Here is a 9,332-nt window from a genome sequence, read left to right on the forward strand (position 1 = left end):
TTAAATTAAGGAAATATCTGTTTCAAATTTTTTAAAAGAAATTAAACGTTACAGAAACAGTTGAGTTCCCTTTTCTACTCTTCCCCTATATCATTTCATTCCCAGTCTTCTCCAGTATAATGTCTGTTAGGAATTTGATGCACATTAAATAAAAGATGTTATTTTTTAATGACTGAAGGTCTCCATATCTTTACCTGTCGGTGATTGTAGAGGGAGGGGTTCAGAGAGTATGCTGAATATTTCTTTCGGCATTGGGCCTGTTTATGTTAAAACAATATAGGACCCTGCAGTGTGGTGTCCTGCAGAAACATGCTAAGCCTCTTGCCCTGAAGAACAATTAAAGTTACCAAGATTTGGCTGCACCACTTACTCACTCTAACATCTCACCAATTAGTTATCTATTACTTCAGGACTTTCTTCCTTCCTAACCAATCTGGTAAACTAATTAACCAGTACTAACAGTGGCTTAGTATCATATCCATCCTGGAAAATATTTTCCCTAGAAAGAAATTTTCATTCAGTTTCTTTGTTAGTTACCCAAAATATTATTCTATAAGCACCAAACTAAGTTTCTTAAATGTAGGGAGAAAATAGAAATAATTTTAAAGTCTTTTTTATTTTAATTCACTTAGGTACCTTTAAGAAATTCCTCTACCATCATTCACTTATAAAGACCTGAGACAATCACATTCACCATTTACATTCGAAGACACAGCACACTAATGGAATTAAGGCTAATGCGTAGGTAACAGTCTGTTTTTAATACCCGTTAGATATTGTTAAATTATAATGAAACATTTAAGAAAATATATGTGACATTTGAATGAACACTAAATGATTTCATTTCACACTAATCAATATGAAATTAACTCCATATTACATAAAAATGTTAAACATTACTGAAATAAGCAATAAAAGAAAATTATTCTATAATTTCACAAACATACCATGGTTGGAAATTTGTTATTAAAAAATGACAAATGTTGTAAAACATTTGTTTTAAAGTCATTTATTTTAAAAATAATTAAAGGAAAATAACATCATGCCAGTAGTTTCATTATGTGTTTTAAATCAATGAAGAAATGAAACACACTAAAATGTAGGCAAGAACGAACAAATTTCTATTTGTATAATGCAATGCTTACTAAAGGTTATTTAAGTAGTATACTTCAAAATTAAACAACATATAGAGTCTATAAATGCAAACTTTTAGAATTATGTTTCAAAATAAAAAATTTAAGTAATTAACTAAAGGAATTGCTAACGTAGTAAGTCTTGAATTTACATATGTGATTGATCAACTGATACGATGATTTAAATTGTTTCAAATTATGGGCTTGAAAAAGTTTTTTTTGTTTTTATATCTATTCTCATTATTTCCAAACATTCATTTGAATTAAAGACATATTTAAATATTACAGATAATTTAAATCGCTCAAGTGATTTGTTAAATTGCTAAAAGTAACACCATTATTATTATACAATGATATTTTGATTAGTATGACCTCTTTATAATCATACTCAATAGATATTTATGGGTTATTTGATTAACGGGTGATTTTTCTTTAGATTAATTGTATGATAAACTTAAGGTTATCCAGTTTGAGTGGGTTTTTGTGTTGTTATTCTTGTTTTTACTTCATCCAATAATTCATTAAAGTACACACACTTAATTGAGCGCCCACTCTATAGCGTGCTGGGACACAGAAGAGAGCCTCAAGGAAATCACAGCTTAATGTGGAAGACAGACAGACAAAGACGTACTGTGTGGCCTGCTGTGCTTGGAGACGTTAGCAGAGCAGGAGAAGCCCAGAGGAAGTCTGTGCACTGAATTTGGGGCATAATCAGCTTCTGGAAGAAGCATTACCGGGATTGAGTCTTTTTTTTTTTTTTTTTTTTTTTAATACCTACAGCACCTGGTATTCCTAGATGGTCTCCCCTCCAAGTACTAATCAGGCCCTACCTTGCTTAGCTTCCAAGATCAGACAAGATCGGCACATTCAGAGTGGCATGGCCATAGACAGGTTGAGTCTTAAAAGACTAATACTTACCACCTCGACAAAGGGGGATGAAGAGAGAAGTAAAAACGTCCCATATAACTACATAGCAGCAGCTCAACTTAAGTAATGAAATGAGCTTGGATAGAGTGGGAGAGAAGTGGCTAGAGAGAAACAGTAAACATCAGTCACAAGGGCCCTCATGTCACTGTGAGGAATTGGAACTTGATGCTCAGACAGAGAAGTCCACAACAATATGTAAACAGGAAAATGACATTGTCAGGTTTGTGTTTCAGAGAGCTCATTCTACTTGCCTCATTGTTGTTGAATATTTCCTACAATTTAGATGAGTTAGGTGGACACAAAGGAAGCTTTCTAATGATCTCCCCAGGCTTTACCTGTGACAGTAAAGGAGTCAGAGGCCACACCAAGCTTATGGGCACTGGCCCTATAGTATATGGCAAACTACAATAAAAGAAAGGATGCAAACTTGTTTAGTCCTTTGTTTCTTCTTCCTAAGCATGGAGGCAACCAAAAGAGCTCAGAAATAGAGCTGGAAGTTCATTAAAGTTAGAGGTCTACGAACTATGGCCTGCAGGCCACATCCAGCCCACTGTCTGTTTTCAGAAATAGAGTTTTATTGGACCCCAGTCATGTTCTCATTCTTTTACTTATTGTCTATGGTTATTTTTGCACTACGACAGCACAAAACTCACAAAAGAGATCATATGACATACGAAGTCTAATATATTCACACTCTGGGCCCGTGTAGAAAATGGTTGCCAACCCCTGACTCACTTGTTCTCATATATGTATTTTTTCCACCTGTTTCTACTTTCTTTGCTCTTTATTTCTTCTTATGCCTCAGTCATATCTGAAATAATTTTCCTTCTGCCTGAAGTACAACTTTTAGATTTTCTTTAGTGAAAGTCTGCCATAATGACTCCTTCACCTTTGTCTGACTAAAACATACCTTTTTTTTCACCAATATCCTTGAAATGTTTTCTGGGTTGTAATTATTTTCTTTTACACATGAAGGAGATTATTCCTCTATCATCTGTCTTACTTTGTTGCTTTTAGGACATCAACTGTCAGCCAATCTCTTGCTCCTTGGAAGGTAATCTTTCCTTTTTGGTTTGCCTCTGGCGTCTCCTTAGATTTTTCTCTTGTTTTTTTTTTGTTGTTGTTGTTGTTCCCCCTTGCAGTTTCAATGTAATGCATTTCATTGCAGATTTCTTTTGAATTATCCTGCATGAAATTTGGTAGTGCAAAATTGGGCTTCTTGAATCTGCAAATTACTGTCTTGCAGATCTAGAAAATTCTCTTAAGGTATATCGCCTTTCCTAGTCTCTCTTCTTTCCATTCAGAGCTCTTATTACATATCCCAGACCTTGTTATGGTGTCATGGTTATTAGTCTCTCTCTGGTATAGTCTTCTTTTGGTCTTTCTGAATGGAACTCTAGATAATTCTTTTTAATGTATTTTCAGATAGATCAAGTCTGTCTTTAGCTCTCCTTAGGTTGTTGTTAAGCTCGTTCGCAGAAATTTAAATTTTTATTATGTATTTTTTCCAGAAGTTTTTTTTTTTTTTCAAACCTGCTATATCACTTCTTGTAGTTTCCAGTCTCCAGTCTATCGTTAAGTTGGACCTTCATTTATTTAAACATTTTCAGCATAGTCATTTTGTGGTCAGTGTTTAACTATTTCAACATATGGTATCTTTGTCTTATGCTGTGGTTCTGGTTTCTAGTTCTGCCTTTTCTGCTTATCTTCGCAGAGTCTATCATATATGTACCTAGTTATCATTTTTGATGTGAGGACATTCTAATTTGAAAAACTGTTTTAGGACCGATTCGCAAAACAATTTTTGAAAGGAAAAGTCCATTGCTGCATCAGGCTTGAGATTTGATACAAATAATTTACTATATGACTATAATTCTACCCAGGCACTGCCATTTGCTGTTCGCCCTCAGCCTGAGGGTAAACTCTTTAGGATCTCAACTTATCAAGAAGGAGCCTATTAGACTTTCCAGTTTAGTTGAATTCTGGACTTTGATTCTGGTCCCACTCTCAGAAGGCCCCTGCCAGAAAGTCAGATACCTTCAGGGTGGAATCAATTTCTGCACTGGCGTAAATCTTTGGGTTTTTGTTGCTCCTCCTTTTTTAGCCTATTAGTTCCTTAACCGTCTTATTGTCTATGAGATGCTCTGAAGAAGTTCTTTTGTAATATTTTATCTAGCTTTTTAAAGTTGTTTTCAGCAGGAGGGCACACCCTAAAGACCTAGCCCTCTCATTCCTAGAAACAAGACATGTTCTGAATATTCGTTTTAAAGGTGAGGGTATTAGGTTAAATGGGGCCTTGGTGTTCTGCCAAGGAGAATGCTTCCTCTGCTACCTTGATGGAGCAGAGAAAGGTTTCTCACCCTTTAACTCTCTGAACTTATAAGACAGTAGCAAGGTTTTGTGCTCTTTTTGCTCTGACATTATACAAAGCTTGTACTAAAATAACTGCTTGAGGCCATTTTCGTATGTAAAGCGCTGTGACTATGGCAAATAATCAGAATTCCAAGAACTCTTTTTTACTCTTGCTGTGATAGATTATGTAAATGGCAATTTGTTGCACTTTCTTTTATCAAGATAGTCTATTTCTTCGTTCTTTGAATCCGGACTGCCTCATATGCTACTTTGGTAGATATAATGCTACAGGGTGGATGTTATATATGGTTTAAGCAGGATCTCTAGAATTTTTGAGCATATCCACTCTTACTTTTGGAACCCTGTGAACTTCTCATGAGAAAGCCAGTGATAGACTACTGGAGGATTTGAGACCATGTGGGATGATGCCCCACTCGCTCAAGTCAGAGAACCTACCAGCCGACTATTGATTGATGAGTAATCTCACCTGAGACCAACCGAGATCAGCCAAGTCTGGCCCAGACTAGGAAAACCACTTAGCCAAACCCAGCCAAGATGGCTAACCTGTGGATTCATGAGCTAATGTAACCAGTGGTTGTTTTATGCTTTAAAAGAGGTTTGGTTGTTTGCAGAAAAAGCTAACTTATAAAGCTATACTACTTTATTAAAATGATTCTCTTAATGTTGCTAATCACCTCTTAATTGTTAAATCAATGATCATTTGTCAGTTCTTATTTAATGAGACTATTTTTGTACCATCTGACAATATTGATTAATATTTAAAAATCTGTACTCTCATTATTTCTTTTTTTTAATTAAAATTATTAGGTCAATATTGGTTAATAAAATCAAATGAGTTTCAAGTGTACAATTCAATAATACGGCTTATGTATCTTGCATTGTGTGTTCACTACCTGACACCTGAGTTAAATTTCCTTTCATCACCAAATATTTGACCCCTCCTTTACCTCAACGTACCTTCCCCCGCCCCTCTTCCCTCTGGTAATCACTAATCCACTGTCCGTGTCCATGAGTTTCTGTTTGTTCGTTACTTTAAGCTTTATATCCCAAATACGAGTAAAATCATATGGTTCTAAACTTTTTCTATCTGACTTATTTAGCATGATAATCTCAAGATCCATCCATGTTGTCACAAATGGCAGTGTTTCAACTTTTCTTATGGCTGAGTAATAAGCCATTGTATATATGTACCACATCTTTTTTATACAATCATCTATGAAGGACACCTTGAATAATGCTATGAACATCAGGGTGCATGTATCTTTCTGGATAAATGTATTCAAGTCTTTGGGGTAAATACCCAGAAGAGGGATTGCTGGATAGTTTTTCGAGGGAACTTTCCCATACTGTTTTGCATAGTGGCTGTACCAATTTGCATTTCCATCAGAAGTGTATAAGGGTTCTTTTTTGCCCACAACCTCTCCAACACTTGCTACTACTTGTCCTGTTGATGATAGCCATTCTAAATGATTTGCATTTTTCTAATAGTGAAGTTGAGCATCTTTTCATATGTCTGTTGGTCATTTGTATATCTCCTTGGGAAAAGTGTCTGTTCAGGTCCTCTGCCCATTTTTTAATTGGACTTTTTTTTATTGTTGAGTTGTAGAGTTCTTTATATATTTTGGATATTAGGCCTTTATTGAAGGCCTAATATCACCATTACATTATTTGCAAATATATTCTCCCATTCAGATAGTTGCTTCTTTGCCTTGTTGATGGTTCCTTTTGCTGTGCAGAAGCTTTTAATTTGATATAGTCCCATTCATTTATTTTTGTTCTTACTTCCCTTGCCTTTGAGGTCAAATTCATAAAATTCTCTTTAAATCCCAGGTTCATGAGTTTAACATCTGTGTTTTCTTCTGTGCAATCTATTGTTTCAGGTCTTATATTCAGGTCTTTGAAAAATTTTGAGTAAATTTTTGTGCAGAGTGATAGATAGCAGTCTAGTTTCATTCTTTTGCATGTGGCTTTCTAATTTTTCGGCACCATTTATTGAAATGTACTTTCTTCATTTCTGTAATACTATATCTTCTTGCTTCTACTAGAACTTCTGTACTGTTATTTCCCCATTTCCCTCGTGTATTTGATTTTATTTCTTCTGTTTCTTTCCTTTTTTTTTTTTTTCCATAAGTGTTAGCGTTTGACAGGTTTCAATATTCTTTCCACTCCTCCAACCACAAACTCTCCTGTTGGCTTTCCTTTTTTTTCCTTTCTACTATCATCTGTATGACCATGATAGCATGATCTGTATCTTTCTATAAAACCTCTTTCTGCATTATAGACTTGAATATATAATCTGACAGCTGATAGTTAGATATATCTCTTTAGACCTTAAGATTCAATATATCCCAAACTGTTAAACTCATGTTCTTCTCTGCCATCTGCTGGCTGGTTAGCTACTCCTTAATTTCACAGATCATCACAACTAGTCATCCAACCACCTGCTAGAGAAACCAAGACTCCTTCCTTTTCATCACGTTTGTGTCCTCTCCGTTTCTATCACACTGCCCCAGGTCAGCCTATCTTTTCTCTCTCCTGGAACACTAACAGCTTCTCAACTAGTCTTCTTAACTCTGTTTTGTTTCTCTTATAAGCATCTTAAACTTAAGCTGTCAAAAAAAGTTGTTCAAAAAAAATTCAGAGGCTCTAGTAGCTTTGGCCAATCATAAGCACATATGCTACCACAATTATTTTCTCTCCCTCTGACAGTCACCATTAAGAGATTTTTGCATTATTTGCATCTTCAGCATAATCTCCAATGCTACACAATTATTACTATTGGTAGGAGATGGCTTTAAAGCTGAAATCTACTTGCCTTCGGATTCTCAAAGATAAACAATGCCTGGCACTAGATAAACTGGTAAAAACAGATTTTAATCTGTCATATACTATTGTAATAGGAAAGAGGGTCTAGCATGAGCCTAACTAAATTTTGATTGATTCAGAGGTGACTGGGCATTTTAAAGAGGGAATGAGGAAGTAGGAAGAGAGGCAAACACTGGCTCAGTAGAATCAGAAAAGTGAAAAATTACAAAGGATTAGGCCAGCTGTATCATCTAGCTGGCAAATATGGGAGTTAGAATTTTATCCTACCACAGAGACTAGGAGACTGAGGCAATTTTCTTTCTGATGATCATATTTCAATGGAATGGCTTTCAGGTCCTTAAGAAATATACACCTGAGTTGTAGGATGCGTATATATATATATATATATATATATATATATATATATATATATATATATATATATGTATATAGATGCGTATATATATGTATATAGATGTATACAACTCTATATATATAGATCTATATATAGATATAGATATAGATGATATAGATATAGATATAGATATAGATGTAGATATAGCTATAGATATAGATAGATATAGATATAGATAGATATAGATATAGATATAGATATAGATAGAGAGAGATGTGTATATATATATATATATATATATATATATATATATATACACATCTCAAAGGGACAAAGGAAGGAGTCATATAGATATAGATATAGATATCGATATAGATATAGATATAGATATAGATAGATATAGATATAGATATAGATAGAGAGAGATGTATATGTAGATATATATATATACACATCTCAAAGGGACAAAGGAAGGAGTCATAGCTGAAACACTTTTTAATAAATGCTCTAAGAAAGGATGTTAGGGGTCTATCTTCTGATGTTGACTAAAACAGTAAATTTGGCAGGGTTGTGGAGGTGGGGGCTGAGGGAGGGGAACTTTGACTTTTCTCAGGTAGGCACTTCAAGGGAGTCTAGAGTCATCCTAGGGATAAGGACTTGAACTGTCAGAAACTATGTTAGTATTTGTTTAATTATTTTACCGTAGGAGAAGGAGAGCAGATGAAATCATTTATGTTGAGAATCTGTAGTTTTATAGGCCAAGGTTGAGACCTAGTCAATAAGAGGGCTCAGAGAGCCTGGCTAGTTTGGTCATGGTGATCATCTTTGTCAGGATTAAAATCTAAACTGCATAACATTACATTGTAGCAATAGTATAAGCACTCAGTAAATACTTCAAAATTGTTCTAATTAATTATATTGCTGCATAGCAAAGAATCCCCAAACTCAGCAGCTTATAGCCACGATAATAATGTACTTCACTCATAATTTGGACAGAGCTCTGAGGGGAAGGCCCATCTCTGCTCCATGCAGAGTTAACTGGGGCAGCTCAATGAAGGCTGGAGAATTTACTGCCAAGGTGGGTCATTCATGTGACTACCAAGATGGTGCTGACTGTAGGCTGGGAGCTCAGCCAGGGCAGTTGTTGAGAACTTCTGCTTCTTTCCATGTGAGTCTCTGCATGGGCTGGCTTGGGCTTCCTAAGTGTGGTGGCTAGATTTTAAGAGCAAGAGTTCTGAGAGGTCCAGGTTATAAAACAGTTCTTAGGACATGACCTGGGAAGTCCTAGAAGGTCACTTTTATCATATTTTATTGACCAAGCAAGTGTTAAGGCTAGCTCAGATTCAAGAAGGGATTTCACCTGTTAGTGAGAAGAGTGTTAAGGAATGTGTGCCCATTTTTAATGTACTATGCTGAGTACCTGAGTGGAGTCAATGAAATATTCCTAATTATCTGTTCCCTGTCTATATCTTCCAAATTAATTTTTCCACTCCTTCTCGAACACTTTATTCAAAAATAAACAACAAAAAACCAACTACTAGTCCTTCTCTTATATTCTACTTTCCTTGTCTCTGTGTCTTTATAGATGTTGTATTCTCAACTCAGAATGCCCATCCATTCTCCTACTATTCAGTCTACACACCACTACACCTCTTTTAAGATTCAACTCAGTTTCTTTTTTTTTTTTTTTTCCAGATATCCTTTTATGAAACATCTAGATGCTTTTCCTTTGTGATCCT

At 35.2% G+C, this 9,332-nt stretch overlaps 1 pseudogene; it reads right to left on the minus strand.

Moving 5' to 3' along the window:
• Positions 1-1,904: 1,904 nt before the first annotated feature.
• On the minus strand, positions 1,905-2,022 carry LOC111736128 (annotated as a pseudogene).
• Between the last annotated feature and the right edge of the window lie 7,310 nt (positions 2,023-9,332).

Source organism: Pteropus vampyrus, unplaced genomic scaffold (assembly GCF_000151845.1).
Source record: "Pteropus vampyrus isolate Shadow unplaced genomic scaffold, Pvam_2.0 Scaffold17, whole genome shotgun sequence".
Lineage (NCBI taxonomy): Eukaryota > Metazoa > Chordata > Mammalia > Chiroptera > Pteropodidae > Pteropus > Pteropus vampyrus.